The sequence below is a fragment of the Bombyx mandarina genome, chromosome 08 (genome assembly GCF_030267445.1).
Source record: "Bombyx mandarina strain Sakado chromosome 08, ASM3026744v2".
Taxonomy (NCBI): Eukaryota; Metazoa; Arthropoda; class Insecta; order Lepidoptera; family Bombycidae; genus Bombyx; species Bombyx mandarina.
In genome coordinates this window covers 5,538,309-5,554,775 of record NC_143215.1, presented here as the reverse complement: position 1 = coordinate 5,554,775, position 16,467 = coordinate 5,538,309, and the positions used below count along the sequence as shown (strand labels likewise).

Sequence of the window (16,467 nt, the reverse complement as noted above, 5' to 3'; positions counted from 1 at the left end):
ACAGTGTGTGTAATGTTTTCTTTATTGAGTTAATGTATATTATAATTATGCATTATTTAAAAAAAAAAATTAGCATTGTGAACTCCTTCTCTATATTCTCTATAAGTGTGGAAAATTTCATACTCCTCTGTCCGCGCAATTTTCGTAAAAAGGGGTACGAAGTTTTTGCTTCACGTATTAATATATAGATAGCCGTAAACTTCCGACTAGCATTAGTGTGATGACAAACAAATGGATGAATTATATGGATGTTGTAAATCAAACGTTATCTAAGCACTTGATGTTTAAAGGTCAGCCATAGCAATGAATTTACTTAGAATTGCAGTAAAACAATAGCGTAATCCCTCTTACCGCATTGCAGCATTAACGTTCGAAGGCCGCTAAAAATCCTGCAGCAAAAGATATATTTAGATTTTCGTGGTTTTAATGACTTGCCGAAACGCCCTTTCGATTTTAACTTTCCGTGTCACATTGAAATTGGGCGTTTGCCGTAAACTTTTATGCTTTTGTAAGAGTGTTCTAGATCATTCTGGCCGAGGAAATTTTCTGAATAGCCTGATTAATCGTGAAAAGTTTTCAAATTTACCCTTTAGGCTTAGTTAACTATAGAATTTCTTCAATTCAGATCCTCGGGCTATTTTGTACGGTGCCCTGAAAATTTAGTCTGTTCTTTTTTTTTAAGTTTAAGTTTGGCGTCCATTAGAATAAAAACTTTTCAGGAGTAACTAGCAATTTGAGTGGGATCCTTTTAGTAAAAAGCATCAGTACACTTCATTACTTACTAGGTAATCCTAGATATACTATCTTTATTGTATTTACGAATCATATTTTATATAAGTTCGAACACGCTATTATTATGGAAAATGACGATGAGCAGTTCCGATGTTAAGTATTTTTAACAAAAGTATATTATTTAAGATATTTCTCAAACATATTCAAAATAATAAAAACAAATGTCATCTTTTTGCAGAACCATTTCTTGTAACACAATCTTTTCCTTATAATTTTACGAGGTTCGAAATGTGAGAACTTTTACGAGTAAGTAAATGTGATGGGTCCTTATGTCTATACAGATGTCTCGAGGAATATTAGATTGCTTAACGTTTTATTGATGCAGTAAAATATCTCGTAAAACTTGCGTTATTCTACGTCTATTGCACCGATAAGTGCGGTCAGATTTTGAGCTAGATTCTCTCGATTTGAATATAAACGACATTTTTATGACCGGAAACGGGCAGACGATTTTACGACCCATCTTTTAGAGCAAGCCCGTATAGATGATTACTGCTTAATATCGGAAGATACTTAAGGTATGTAAAACGGAGTGAATTTCCTTGCTAAAGAACGGGTAACAATAACTATTGATAGCAGAAGTTATATGCAATATTAAGTTATTTATATACTGGACACATACAGACACTGCTTCTAGGGAGTGTTATAAGCCTGTATGTGTACGAAGTACCATACATTGACGTGAAGCAGTCAAGCATGTCAAAGCAGGCTTAGAGTGAGACGGCCATTATGCAACACATTTGAAACTTCGATGTCAAAGTGATATAGTATGGGCTCTGGTATATTGATACCAGTGGACCGTTGGACCGTGAACTCATTCATCAATCAATAAATTCAATGCAAATGCAATGCGATTGGCAGCGGCTTGGCTCTGCACCTGACATTGCTGACGTCCATGGGCGACGGTAGCCACTCACCATCAGGTGGGCCGTATACTCGTCTGCCTACAAGGGCAATAAAAAAATATCTTCTTTTTATTGCTTAGATGGGCGGACGAGCTCACAGCCCACTTGGTGTTAAGTGGTTACTGGAGCCCATAGACATCTACAACGTAAATGCACCATCCGCCTTGAGATGGGTTCTAAGGTCTCAGTATAGTTACAACAGCTGCCTCACCCTTTAAACCGAAACGCATTACTGCTTCACGGCAGAAATAGGCAGTGTGGTGGTACCTACCCGCGCGGACTCACTAGAGGTCCTGCCACCAGTAATTACGCAAATTATAATTTTGCGGGTTTGATTTTTATTACACGATATTATTCCTTCACCGTGGAAGTCAATCGTGAACATTTGTTAAGTACGTATTTCATTAGAAAAATTGGTACCCGCCTGCGGGATTCGAACACTGGTACATCGCCACATACGAATGCATCGGACGTCTTATCCCTTAGGCCACGACGACTTCTAAATACAATCAATATTTCTAATGCCATCAATATACCAGGGACATTTTTATTTTTTGGTATAGCGGTAGTACATATGTTAGTACTAGTATGCGGTGACCATAAGTATAACCAGTACGTGAAGTCTCATACTTCAAATAACTTATGTTGTCTGTAATAATAAACTCACAATGTCAATTGTGGAATATGAAGCATTCTACGTTATTGTAATTCTTACTTTTACATGTCTTTCATGACGTATTTTTAGGAGATCAGTTTAATAAAAGGCAATGGAACGAGTGTGCCACTGTTATTGTCCATGTCCGATACCTGAATTACTCATTTATTGTCCATTGAGTCATACATTCGTCTGTGTTCGAAATGTAATCTGTAATTTCCATCTTTACGAATATAACCACATATTATGTATTATACTTTTTCGAACGAAGTTCCTTATGGGACGATGCGGAGGGGTACGCTAACCGAGAAAAAACGTTCGTAACGTAAGATTTTTATTAGTAATGCACACAGTGTACGACTTAACTTTATAATAACGTGAAAAAAGTAACATATTTTTTTATCATTCATTGACCACGATCTCAGAGCGTTCGTTTGCGCAATACACTTATGCAAACAACCGTGAATGAAGTGTACCACAATAAGTTCGCACGTTACCGAATGACCGTGGGTTGTTGCGAAACCTTCAGTTTTATTTTCTTTATACCTCTAATAGAACTTAAAGTAAATATTTTTATAATAAGGAACTTCGTTCCTATCCGGTGTCCCACGCATCTTTTCTTACTGATTATTTGGAGAGCAGAAAAACGCCATTATAAAACTCTCAGATTTCGTACGAAAACACAACGATTATTTGATTCTACTCATATTTTAACCATTACTCAATAAGTACACATTTGTATTATTCGTCTTCACTTTAAGTATATACCTACTACGCATTCAGTAATAACGTCAATTAGGACCAACTTCGCCGAATTTATCAAGTGGCCCGCTCGGTTCTCACGGTATAATTACATGAAACATGTATCATTTTAACGATAATTGAGTTCTTGTTTGAAGGGGAGCTCTCGATGAAAAATGTATACCCGATCGTTGGTTGGAAAGAGCCCAATTTAAAATCGATATTTACTCCGTTCGTAATGTAGGTATGGTAAGAATGGAACGTATGAAAAGAGTGAGGAACGAAGCGTTAAGATGTGAGTGAGAGAAAACGGAAAGAAAGGGAGAAGAGAATGTCAGAGAAAAGAAAGATGGCGAAGACGGTTGGAAAATGGGCAAGGCGTACATAATAAAAGTGTTAATTAATTTTAAATTATTATTATAACAGAAGATTTTGGAGCAGTGTAACTTTTATTTTATGTGCTGCGTTATTTATTCGTAGGCTGCGATCCCTAATTCTACAGTAATATATTTTGTACGTAATAATAACAAGGTTTTGGTCTATTTGATTAAATTGATTCTATAGCTGTATTTTTTTAATATGCAAGAATCATATGTATCTTTTAAACAGGACATCGATAATGATTATTATTTTATTTCCTTTTGCAAGTGGTAGACATAATTTAAACTTTGGCTGCTAAATATTGATTTTTCAATTATCTAGGTAGAATCACACGTGCGTATCAGAAGTTCTTGAACGAATAAGAGCCGAGATCCTCTTATTCTTACGGGTTTGCATATTTTTAGGTAAATGGGATAGGGCTCAAGGCTATAATTAATTCAGAGCTGTGGTGAGTGATTCTAAAAGATAACATCGTTTTCAGTCTCGTCATTATGAAGTCGTCGTAGCCTAAATATTAATATGCGCAGTGCATGAGTACCAAGCATTGCGACGGTACCGGTGCTCAAATCTTGCAAGAAGGTACCAATTTTTCTAATGAAATACGTACCTACTTAACAAATGGTCACGAATGACTTCCACGGTGAAGGATCGTGTAATGAAAATCAAACCTGATTAATCAATCATATGCGTAATTACTGGAGGTAGGGCATCTTGTGAGCCCGCCTGGGTTAGTAATACCTTGCCTATTTCTGCCATTAAGCAGTAATGCTTAGATTTGAAGGACAGGACAGTATTTGACTGTAAAAAAATGACGTAGAGCTCATATTTCATGGAGGGTGGCGGCATTAACATTATTGATGTCTTTTGACTCTTTTTTTAAAATGCTTAGATGGGTGGCTGCCCTCACAGCCCACCTGGTGTTAAGTGATTACTGGAGCCCATGGACATCTACGACGTAAAGGCGCCCCCCACCTTGAGATATAAGTTCTAAGGTCTCAAGTATAGTTACAACGGCTGCCCCACTCTTCAAATCCAAACGCATTACTACTTCACGGCAGAAATAGGCAGGGCGGTGGTACCTACCGTGCGGACTCACATACAGTAAATGATGTAAATACTTAACACTAGGCGGGCTGTGAGTTCGTCCACCCACTTAAGCAATAAAAATATATATATAGTGATATTTCGAAAGGCAAATAGAAACTCGTAACAAGCGATGCCAGGCTTGGAGTATTTACAGTTGCCAATGTCCGCTCATCTGCACTCCTAATATTTGCTGAACCCTTAAAATGTCGCCATACTATTCCAGGTGCATCGTATTTTTAATTGAAATTTTCAATTCAATTTAAAATTCACCGTTATTCGGATTCGCGTTTTCTTAACTGATACTGAAGCAAAATTTGCTTAACATGTTGATAAAATTGAGTGTCCCAAAAATCTTATTTTAATTGTTAGCTATATTAGAGCGCATGAGAGGCGCGGACATTGTCTTTTAAGTTATTGAACAGAAAATTTTGGTCGCCGTTGCCGAAACCGGCTTGGACCATGATGATGATGATGATGATTTTCATCATTATCAATCAAAAACAAAGTAGATCATGTCAATCGGATTTAAAGAAAAAGCGTACACTTAAATTCTGAGCTTCCTCTTGACTTCGGTTAAACGTTTCAAATAAAATATTCGCCAAGCTAAAGTGCGTTTTCCAATTCGGCTAATTAGATAATTCATTCATTAATATTCTACATCATCAGTCGCAGACCGCTAATTGTTGCGTCAATCAACTTGGATTGATGGGATCCCTTCAACTTGTACACCGAATTACTTCGTTGTTAAACAACTAAATCAGCTTAAATATTTTCAGATTTTATTTGCGAATTTCTTTTTAGTCCATGTTTAAAATTCATGTACTGCTCAAAATGTTGCCTTATTAAATAGATTTGTGAAATAATTATTTGTATTCAAAGTGTACTTGTTTCTTCGTTACTAAATTAAAAGTCAAAGTAATTAGAATAGAAGAAGAATATTAGTGATTCTTGCTTAATGAACTTTGCCACCTATATTTCCTTTCTATGCCGATCAGGGATGAGTCTAGTAAAAAAAATACGAATGGGACTCGAAACACTTAGAGGGCCAGGGCTTGAGCGAGATCCGCCTCCATGACCTGCGCTCGACGGCGGAGGGCTTGTGTGTCAACGACGTCGATTGACCACTCCACCATGGTGTGGACGAGGAGATCCTGTGCTCTGGCGGAGTGGTTCAAATTGCACTGGAGGAAGCGCTAGACGCAACCCATTACGGGGTTACGTCCATCGCTCCCTGGTCTGTCCCGCCCTGCGGCTGCTCTGGTGCCGCGGCGGGAACTGACTCACCGGCTGCCCTTTTTGCAGCCGGTTTCCTTTTCTTTCCGCCCCTCCTCGTTTTGGTTGAGGAAGGGGCGGATTTGCACGCCGGGGCCAGGGCCCGGTGGTCGGCCTTCCTTTTAGCCGCGTCGCACAAGACGCAGTGCGGCGCGGCTGTCGTGCAGGATGCAGCCTTGTGCCCCGGCTGGCCGCAGCGGAAGCAAAGGTCGCTGCGGTCCAGTGTAGAGGGGCAATTGGCGAGGCCGTGACCGGTGCTGAAGCACCGAAGACAACGCCACGGCCTGGCATCCTGCAGCTACACATGGGCCACTACCCAGCCCACGCGCAGCCATCCTGGGCTATCGGAAGGCCGCCCCTGTGGAGGGGTGGCCAGGGGTGTCGCCGTTGCAATCGGGCAACGCGCCCACGCCGTCCGGGTTCCGGAGTAAGTTTCCCGGAACTCCCCGACTTTTAAGTCGGCGAGGGCGCAGTTGCCCTGCGACGCGATGGCCGCGGCAACTTCCTCTTTAGTTGTTCACTCGTCGAGGCCCGTGATTTTGAGTTCACCCATCTTCACGGGCCACGCGATGCGCACCATCTCGGGGTCCGGCAGAATTTCTCGAAGCTGGGCCGCCAGTTTTTCGGCCGCAGCGTTCGTGTTTTCGCCGGGGCACTCTAAGAGACGGGCCCCGTTGGCCGTCTGCCGTACCTTGATGCCCCCCTCCACGCCGAGGACGTCCACATTTACGCCGCCGCGCCTGGGTCATCACCTCGTGGTAGATGATACCCTTTTCTTTAGCGGCCGGCAGCAGCTCCATTACCACTGCAGCCGACCGCAGGGCGCGTGGCTTCCTTCGTCCAGTTTGGCCCCTCGGCTCCGCTTGACCCTCTTGGCGGGGAGCGGCAGCCGCAGGGGCGGGCTTGGGGCGCGACGCAAGAGGCACCGCCACCTTTTTGGGCCCGCGCCGCACCACCGTCGTCCAAGCCTCATCCATATTCGCTGGGGCCAGGGGCAGTGGGCGGGGCTGAGGGGCCGGTGCCGGTTTAGTGGCGTTGGTCCTCCCCTTCTTTTTATCTCGGCTCCTGCCAGGCCCCGCCTTCACAGGCTGGGACGGGGCAGGAGCAGACGCCGGTTTCTTTGGGGAGGCGGATCTTGTTGCCCCCGTAGCTGCCAATCTGGAGACAGTCGCAGCGGGAATCTGCACGAGTGTGGCTGTCTTCTTGTGGTCGCTATACGTTTTTGCAGCGGCCCTGCGGGGTGCTGACACCGGCATACTTCGTGTCTCGTGAGCGAGGGGCGGTCTCGCGTGCTCCACTTTGGAGCTTCTTGCCTCCTGTATAAGAAGCTGCCGCCTCAACTCCTCGACCTCACTGAGGACAGGGGCCGAGCTGCGTTGCCGCTCGATGAGATCGGCAACCATTGTTTTCGCAACTCGGCCATGTCGACGCGGAGCTGACCGTTCTCCGCCAGATACCGCGGATAGTGCATTGCGGCTGTTGTAGCACCTTTGCCACCGCTTCATATAGGGCCATTAATTGCGCTACCCCTGTATAGAGAGAGCGCGTCACGTTGGGAAAAAGTCGCCTGAACGCGCCGGCCACCCCCAACAAACGAGGGGCCAGGTTTTGAAAGTGAGTACGGAAGATCCAACGACTGTCCAAAATTAAGCCGAAGTACTTCAACTGCACCCCGACCGCGATACGGATGCCTCCAGCCATGATATGGGCATCGACAGGTGGCCCTCTGGCGCCTGTGGAACTGAGCGATGTAATTGGATATTTTCTAAGATTGTCTCACGACCACAGCATTTTGATGCCATGATTATGGGCTTAGCTAGCTTTCTTTAAAACTCAAACACCAATCACACAATGTATCTTATTTGACTCAAGCTTACTTAAGAACAAAGCGAGTATCTTTACGATTATATGTTTTTTTATTATCTGTTTGAAATACGAGACGATTATATTTGAAGGAAAAATTACGTCATTCTGTCAAACGAACGATAAAAACCAAAGGAAATAACTGCCTGTTACGAAGTTGCTTTAGGAAATAACTCTTAGGGTAGCATTTAAGCATTCAAGATTTGAGAATTGCTATCCCATTATTTTTCCTCAAACGTTTCATTTCTGAAAGTAATCATAATGAAGTATACACGAGGGAATAAATATTATCAGCTTTCGAATAATAAATACAACAAAATTCCTTTAGTTTGTCTTCGCTGGTAGCTGTCTCGATAATATGACGGGATTTTATTCCCGGGAAGATTCTGTAGGACGTCGTCTCGTGAGACACACCGTGGGCAACGCAAGTCGTGAAGTAGTCGTGGCTTAAAGGATAAGACGTTCGGTGCAATCGTATCTAGTGATGCAGCGGTGTTCGAATCACGCAGGCGGGTACCAATTTTTTAAATGAAATATGTACTTAACAAATGTTCACGATAGACTTCCACGGTCCTTCACCGTGGAAGTCATATCGTGGATAATATCGTGTAATAAAAATCAAACCCGCAAAATTATAATTTGCGTAATTATTGGTGGTAGGACCTTTTGTGATTCAGCACGGGTAGGTACCACCACCATGCTTATTTCTGCCGCGAAGCAGTATTCCGTTTCGGTTTGAAGGGCAGGACAGCCGTTGTAACTATACTGAGACCTTAGAACTTATATCTCAATGTGGGTGGCGCATTTACGTTGTAGATGTCTATGGGCTCCGGTTACCACTTAACACCAGGTGGGCTGTGAGCTCGTCCACCTATCTAAGGGGTACCTTGCGCCACCTCACCACCGAACCAACAACCAAGCTCCCGACGACCTCTATGGGAGCTGAGCGGGGAATTAGCGCACACATCGTCTAACCTACCGTCTACGCTGAGTAACCGAAGAAGGATTCCATTCCCGTTCGCGCCACTCAGCCTCACGTAGCGCTATAACCAAGTCGCAAATCCTGGCCATAGCTACCCACAAAGTAAGGTCTTCTACGGGTGACGACCATCCGTAAGGAAAAGTCCTGCCTATATCTATATCGCACACTGATGTTTTGGTTTACTCTAAAATCCTCCTGCATACCGCATACTGGCATTGACTTATCCCCCATAATATTACTTATATTACCTTGCCCATTTTTTGCCGCGTAAACTAAAATAAACTTCTAGTAGAAGAGAAGCTGATGTCATTTAAAAAAAAAGCGGTTTCGGAATTCAAATGTGAAATAATTTGATATTACAATTGTAATTATTTTTTATCGTCACCTAAAACGTTGCTTACAGCTGACTCATTTAAGTACATCTTAACAAAAAAAAAAAAAAACTAAATGGTTTTACTCATATAACTTAAATGATCATTAAGTACAACATAAAATAAGAAAAAAAAAATACAAGCAAACGATCTTATCGTTAACTTTATCACCAAAACGCGTTATTCGACTGCTCCATTAGCCTTTTTTATTAGAATCGTATTTTTTCATCTCTTTCTTAAGTACTCGTTCATACAATCTAAGAAAAATTAGTACTTGATCACATAAAAAACTGAACACAAAATTTGTTGTAACAAAAATGTACACAGGAAATTAAGACAGAGACAGACTTGATAATAAAACATTCACGATTTAAATTAAAAGGAAAAACACTACTTTAATTTTTACTAGCCTAACCTTATCTATATATTAATACGTGAAGCAAAAACTTTGTATCCCTTTTTACGAAAATTGCACGGATGGAGGAGTATGAAATTTTCCACACTTATAGAGAATAGAGAGAAGAAGTGCACAATGCTAATATTTTTTTAAAATAATGCATAAAAGATACAATAAATCAATAAAGAAAACATTACACACACTACACTAAACTACACTAAACATTACACACACTACCATGTATTTGACGCACACACGCATGCATACTATTTATTGTCAAACTTTTGTTCTTGACGTCTGTTGTCAAATTGAGAATAGATTAAATATTGTTTGTCTTTGTTAATATTTTTTATAGTGTAGTCTTGGCGAAATTTGTGATTATAGAAGTATAAAATACAATCATTATAGTGTAAAGACTTACAATTCCAATTAATTATAGTCGAATTTCGACTACTGCGGGACCTCTAGTCTAAATAAATATTCTATATCGTAGAACTTAAGCATTATAAATTGTGTGGTATAAACATATCTTCGTTCAATACTTACTTTTAGATCTTCGATGACATCACTCAAAAATATCCCTTCTGCTTCCCAAAGTACCAACGATTAATTATGGAAATAAATTGAAAATAAAACAATCAGAATTAAACAGAAGAGTTTAGTCCAAAAGTTTGGGCAATAATGAATTCTCCTCAATGTTTTATATGGCTAAGCTACTGAGACATATTATTCTACATAATCTTGAGTGTAACAAATAAGGGAAGAACTTTCACCGAGCAAGTGTTTTTTCAGTCTATTGAAAATGTGGCCAGAGCGACGGCTTTTGTAGTCTCCCACCATATGGTGATTATCACTACACTCTCTCTTCGATCGGTCCCTCACTGCTGAGGATCGTGACTCCGTCCGATTCCGTCAACCAGATATCTCCATCGATTCCGCCCTGCAGAACTACACAATAAATACATTAAATCCTCTTAAAAATTTCCGTGAAACTTAAATTTCCATTTTTTGTTGTTCTTTGGTTTGACGGTGAATAGGTGAAAAAAATCACAACAGTCCTTGTCGAGTATTAAATTATGAACCATGATTTTCAGTGATTTAAGTATTGAAATTAACATAGCATTGATCGACTTTACGTGTCACCGCTCTCAATCATAGTCTAACTTTACCAGTTTCATCAGAATAATTAAACTCAAATGATAGCTCGTTTTTTCTTTGGCTTTCGCGAGTAATGGACATTGTTAAAACTACTTTAACTGTTTGTTTTCGCGTTTAATATGTTCGTTTTGACTAAGGACTGACGTCCGTAAATTCGCAACGTCGAAAAATAATGAAATGAAGAAAGGAAAATGAAACAATAAAGGCGTTATAAAATTTTGGTAATTTTCCTCGGAAAAATGAAAAGTTCTTGAATACTTCTTTTTAATTTGTTAAACAGTAGACTTTAACAGTAGACAGTAACTTTGTAGACAAAGCAACAATACGTCTGTGCTCCATGTGGCTGTTTGTCACTACTGTCCATCTTGTCATATTACGAGGATAAAGTCTCCGTAATTACAATGAAATTCTATACGAGTAACTCTTTAAATCGGGAAGATTGCTTTAAAGAAATAAGTACAATGATAACAAGCTGTGCGAGTTTCCAGCTTACACTACTGTGTTTAGGTTGTTGAATAAATAGCTTCCACTTAAAATCAAGCTAATTCTTTGGCTTATTTTCTGAATACAATAGGAAATGTACTATCAGCAATATTGAGAGCAGTAATAATTTATTATCGATAGACCTAATATAATCGAATTCATTCTGTGCTCTTTTGTTTATTTGATTACGGAATACATTTATCGCACACACGATTAATTGTACAATAACAATAACCAATGTTTTCCGTTCACACAAGATAAATAATCCGCTGATGTTATTAATGGATTATGAGGATCTGATCGCATGATTGTTTCCTTCGTCTATACTTTATCTAATACATAAAGGAGGGTATAACTGTTTTCCAATAATTCTCGATAACTCCCAATTTCGATTTGCCGAAAGGGCGTCGCGTTAGTATATCAGTCAACAGGGTTATTTAATTGTATTTCTTTCTTCTAAAAAATATTCGAAAATAATATGGCTTATGATCACTGTGCGAGCGTGCAAGAGATAACAAAAAAGATGTGTGGTGTCGTGGAACACCGGATAGGAACGAAGTTCCATATAAAAAAATTAAAAAAGGAATTACGAGAAAAAAATCGCGCGGTGAAATATCGCTGTGCGGAAAACAAGGCCTTATTCCACGGACTTTTTGTTACGGTTTTTACTATCACATTTTTTTCAGTTCGGTCCCGCAGCAAAATCCCTATTTCTTCCAAGCCTGCCGTAAGGAACTTCGTTCTAAAAAGTTCTAACTACGCAGATTCTTTTTAAATTCATTGATAATAAGGATATTAAGTGGGTGGAAATTAAGTTATCTACAATTTAAAATAAAACTATGTTGGGTAAGTAATAAAATGAGAGATACTTTCTTTCATCTACTAGCGTGTGTAATTTGTTTCCTAGTGATTATTGTCCACCTGGAAGAGATCGCTCTTAGCGATAAGACCGCCAATTGTATTTTTTTGGTATTTAACGTTTTGCATTTATTTATTTATTTTGTATAGAATAAAGCTTTCTCTCTCTCTGCTTTTTTCTATATAATTTTACCTATAAATCGATGTGACTTAAAACAACGCATACAATTAAATATTCACAATGTGTGTACACAGCATAAAATTTTAATAATCAAGTAATCTTTGAAAAAACTATTGACTAACTCAAAGATTAAAATTCGGTATTTTTCACACGATCTCACATTGAATTAATATTGCCTTTTTATAACCGCTAGTTCGGTTCTACGTGGGAAGTTAATCGAGCATAAGTACCAATTGACCTGAAACTACAAGTAAAGCAAAATGGATCGAGGTCGGTTGTATTATAAAAAGTAAACGAGATAAATCCATATACGGGGTAATGTAATAATAATAGTATGCTTGAAAAAACTCAGTGTCATTTAAGCCGTTTCAGAATTAACTTATTGGAACAATGTCTTATTTTGAGTACACTATACTCGTACATAGTGTCTAAATAATTGGGTCGAATTTTAGTTGTAACTAGTTGGAATAGACTCTATTAGGTAATAATGAATGAGGTAGTAACGGCAGTCTATAGTTATCGCAAGATCTTTCGGTCTTAAAATAATCCTCAATCGCTAAATAAATCTTATGCATTCGGTTCGACAGGTCCGGGGGTACAATAATGTCGAATCAACTAAAGTACCGGGTTGTTCAGAAACTCGCGTCCAGACCTCGTGTGACCCCGGGCACAAATCGAGGCAGGCGGGAGTAAAGTGATTAATAAAGTTTACTCTCCGCTAAACAGCGCATGTATCTTTTCTCGCTACCGTTTGGAGCATCGGGCCTCTTAACGATTACAGAAATGATAATACTCCATTCGGGAATTAGCTAAAAGTTATCACGTTAATAATCGGTATGTTGTGAATAAATGCCCACATTAATTTTATCCTCTTTGGATTTTATACTTAGCTCTGACTCTTCATCCTGATTCAGTTTGGAGATATTGTACCAAAAGGGTCGAAATATAATATCTACCTAGTCAGGTCATAAATTCTGTCACATGTTTAATGTAAAATAATTGAAACAAGTTTATTCATTATGTAACCATTCATATACCAAAATGAACTTAACAAAACATAGATTCTTATGACACTAAAGTTTATTCAAAATGACCTCCGTGATTTTGAATACAGGCCTTCAATCTTCGCGGTCAGTCGTCTATCGCAGCACGAACGAGGTCCATGTCAATATCGGCGGCTGCCTTAATCAAGGATGTCTTGAGTGACTCCAAATTGGGATGAGGCTTTGAGCACGCCTTTTCCTCGAAGTGTTGCTATATCTTGTAATCTAACGGATTCAAATCTGGACTGGAGGAGGGCCAGTCTTCGTGCCGGATGAAGTCGATTTCACGCGCCGCCAGCCAGTCTTGTGTGCTCTTCGCTCTATGAGCTGGCGCCGAATCTTGTTGGAATACCCAGTGCCTGTTATTGAACATGGTATGAGAAACAGGTTCCACAAGGTTCGTCAGGACTGTATTTTGATACACAACTACATTCGTTTTTACACCTTTCTCACAAAAATGTACCTCCGTTAAGCCCCAATAAGAAACTCCCAACCATACCATGAGCGAGGATGGAAAATGACCTCGTTAGACACGCGGAATACGGTTGCTCGCTTCTTCACTACTGTGTGCGTACACCTTATCATTTTGTTTGTTGTAGCTCTCTTCTACGCTAAAAAATTTTTCATCCGAAAAAAGAATTTCCCGATATTTTTTTCCCGCGTACCGCTTCAACAAAGCGCGGCATCTCTTCAGTCTCAGGTCCATTAGACGAGCATTCAAACGATGTCCTGTTTTTCTTCGATATGCCCGAAGCCCTGAGTCTTCATTTAACACCCTTTTCACCGTGGTTCTGCTTAACCCCATCTGAAGGGCCAACAGTTTCTGCTTACGTTTGGGATTTCTTTGAATTCGCGCCTTCACAGCTTTTATCACTGCTGGAGTCCTAACAGACTGAGGGCGACCACTTCTTGACCTGTCATCTACACTAGAGTCTTCATTGTATCGTTTGATGGTACGATAAACGAATCTTTTGGTTATATTCAAATTTTTCAGTATGTTAAAAATTTGAATTGGCGCGTAACCGCAACGATGCAACGCAATAACTGCAACACGGCCTTCTTTAATCGTCCACTCCATATTTAAAAATGAGTAAAATTCTAAAAGTATACATTTTTATTTTCATGAACAATTTGAAATTCGAATTCAATAAACTTTTTTGTGGCCAGCATTCTAAAAGAAAAGTTTTTACTGTGTGACAATACTTATGACCTGACCCTAGTCAGGTCATAAATTCTGTCACATGTTTAATGTAAAATAATTGAAACAAGTTTATTCATTATGTAACCATTCATATACCAAAATGAACTTAACAAAACATAGATTCTTATGACACTAAAGTTTATTCAAAATGACCTCCGTGATTTTGAATACAGGCCTTCAATCTGCGCGGCCAGTCGTCTATCGCAGCATGAACGAGGTCCATGTCAATATCGGCGGCTGCCTTAATCAAGGATGTCTTGAGTGACTCCAAATTGGGATGAAGCTTTGAGCACGCCTTTTCCTCCAAGTGCTACCATATCTTGTAATCTAACGGATTCAAATCTGGACTGGAGGAGGGCCAGTCTTCGTGCCGGATGAAGTCGATTTCACGCGCCGCCAGCCAGTCTTGTGTGCTCTTCGCTCTATGAGCTGGCGCCGAATCTTGTTGGAATACCCAGTGCCTGTTATTGAACATGGTATGAGAAACAGGTTCCACAAGGCTCGTCAGGACTGTATTTTGATACACAACTGCATTCGTTTTTACACCTTTCTCACAAAAATGTACTTCTGTTAAGCCCCAATAATAAACTCCCAACCATACCATGAGCGAGGATGGAAAATGACCTCGTTAGACACGCGGAATACGGTTGCTCGCTTCTTCACTACTGTGTGCGTACACCTTATCATTTTGTTTGTTGTAGCTCTCTTCTACGCTAAAAAATTTTTCATCCGAAAAAAGAATTTCCCGATATTTTTTTCCCGCGTACCGCTTCAACAAAGCGCGGCATCTCTTCAGTCTCAGGTCCATTAGACGAGCATTCAAACGATGTCCTGTTTTTCTTCGATATGCCCGAAGCCCTGAGTCTTCATTTAACACCCTTTTCACCGTGGTTCTGCTTAACCCCATCTGAAGGGCCAACAGTTTCTGCTTACGTTTGGGATTTCTTTAAATTCGCGCCTTCACAGCTTTTATCACTGCTGGAGTCCTAACAGACTGAGGGCGACCACTTCTTGACCTGTCATCTACACTAGAGTCTTCATTGTATCGTTTGATGGTACGATAAACGAATCTTTTGGTTATATTCAAATTTTTCAGTATGTTAAAAATTTGAATTGGCGCGTAACCGCAACGATGCAACGCAATAACTGCAACACGGCCTTCTTTAATCGTCCACTCCATATTTAAAAATGAGTAAAATTCTAAAAGTATACATTTTTATTTTCATGAACAATTCGAAATTCGAATTCAATAAACTTTTTTGTGGCCAGCATTCTAAAAGAAAAGTTTTTACTGTGTGACAATACTTATGACCTGACCCTAGTCAGGTCATAAATTCTGTCACATGTTTAATGTAAAATAATTGAAACAAGTTTATTCATTATGTAACCATTCATATACCAAAATGAACTTAACAAAACATAGATTCTTATGACACTAAAGTTTATTCAAAATGACCTCCGTGATTTTGAATACAGGCCTTCAATCTGCGCGGCCAGTCGTCTATCGCAGCACGAACGAGGTCCATGTCAATATCGGCGGCTGCCTTAATCAAGGATGTCTTGAGTGACTCCAAATTGGGATGAAGCTTTGAGCACGCCTTTTCCTCCAAGTGCTACCATATCTTGTAATCTAACGGATTCAAATCTGGACTGGAGGAGGGCCAGTCTTCGTGCCGGATGAAGTCGATTTCACGCGCCGCCAGCCAGTCTTGTGTGCTCTTCGCTCTATGAGCTGGCGCCGAATCTTGTTGGAATACCCAGTGCCTGTTATTGAACATGGTATGAGAAACAGGTTCCACAAGGCTCGTCAGGACTGTATTTTGATACACAACTGCATTCGTTTTTACACCTTTCTCACAAAAATGTACTTCTGTTAAGCCCCAATAATAAACTCCCAACCATACCATGAGCGAGGATGGAAAATGACCTCGTTAGACACGCGGAATACGGTTGCTCGCTTCTTCACTACTGTGTGCGTACACCTTATCATTTTGTTTGTTGTAACTCTCTTCTACGGTAAAATTTTTTTCATCCGAAAAAAGAGTTTCCCGATATTTTTTTCAACAAAGCGCGGCATCTCTTCAGTCTCAGGTCCATT

At 40.1% G+C, this 16,467-nt stretch overlaps 1 protein-coding gene across 2 annotated transcripts in view; it reads left to right on the top strand.

Annotated features, from left to right (window-relative positions):
- The window catches only part of LOC149502485 (uncharacterized), a 166,769-nt gene that overhangs the window by 123,854 nt on the left and 26,448 nt on the right, over positions 1 to 16,467 (top strand). The window lies entirely within an intron of this gene.